At 45.0% G+C, this 1,257-nt stretch overlaps 1 long non-coding RNA gene across 1 annotated transcript in view; it reads right to left on the minus strand.

Moving 5' to 3' along the window:
- The window catches only part of LOC127740689 (uncharacterized), a 7,952-nt gene that overhangs the window by 6,307 nt on the left and 388 nt on the right, over positions 1-1,257 (minus strand). The gene's annotated exons all lie outside the window — the stretch shown is intronic.

The following is a 1,257-nucleotide window of genomic DNA, read 5'->3' on the forward strand; positions in this document are numbered from 1 at the left end:
GAAGTTGTTGTTGTTGTTGGGCCTCCTAAAAGAGCTTCCCCTCTTGAAAGACGGACCTCTAGGTGCAAAGCTCTTCCCTCGGTTCTGTGGGAATGATCCCCTTTGACTCCCTTTCTCAGCGGTTGCCCTCTTCACACACTCTTCAGCAACCCTACACTTGTTTACCAACTCAGAGAAAGTCCTAATCTCCATTGGTCCCACTGAACTGAAAATGTCACTCCGGAGTCCTCCTTCATACTTAACACACTTCCATTCCTCATATTCCACCGGAGTCCCTTGGCACATACGAGAGAACCTGAACAGCTCCTCAAACTTGTCAGTATACTCTGATATGGACATAGTACCCTGTTTCAGCTGTAACAATTCAAGTTCCTTTGCCATCCTAGCAGAAGTCAGAAAGTGCTTCTTATAGAACTCCTCTTGGAAGACATTCCAAGTGATATAGTCATCACCCTGCTGCAGAAGACGTCGGATACCTTGCCACCAATGCGACGCTTCACCGACAAGCATATAGGTAGCAAATTCGACACGCTGCCCTTCAGGCACCACTTGTGCTTGCAGTGCTCGCTCTATAGCCTGAAACTATGTATCAGCCTCAGTCGGACTAGTAGTTCCCTTGAATTTAGGTGGATTAACCTTCAAAAAGTTTGCCAGTGTCATCGGGCCCTGAACTCCACCTCCATCATTACCATGGTTGTTCATCTGTTGACCAAGAGCCTCAGCAGTGGCTTGCATAGCAGTAGCCATGTTTTCCAACGCAGTCATAAAGTTCACCGGGTCATTAGGGTTATTCTCCGGTGCACGAGCATTCGTACGACCTCTCGCACTACCTCTACCGCGTCCACGAGGCGCCATCTGGTTCCTATACATACCAAACAATCGATATTAAGTTGATCAGTCTCAATATCGGAAGTCTAGTACTACAAAGTCCCAAATGCATGCTCATGAACGTTATGCCAATTATATCAAGCAGATATACTAATAGCACATAACACACACACACACAGAGAATGCACAGAAGCATAATCAGTCCATCCCTCAGGCTCTACAGGAACGAACTGCTCTGATACCATAATGTAACACCCTACCATACAGAGTCTTATGCTTAAGTCATAATTCAGAGATGGCAAGGTATTACGACCTCTAAAATAAAAATTAGTACGTATAATAGTATGAATAATTGATTATAACTAGGAGCCTTTGTAGAAAAAAGGGGTAAACAAAAATCGCAACTCGAAAGCGCAACACTCCGATCGA

Source organism: Arachis duranensis, chromosome 1 (genome assembly GCF_000817695.3).
Source record: "Arachis duranensis cultivar V14167 chromosome 1, aradu.V14167.gnm2.J7QH, whole genome shotgun sequence".
NCBI classification, from domain to species: domain Eukaryota; kingdom Viridiplantae; phylum Streptophyta; class Magnoliopsida; order Fabales; family Fabaceae; genus Arachis; species Arachis duranensis.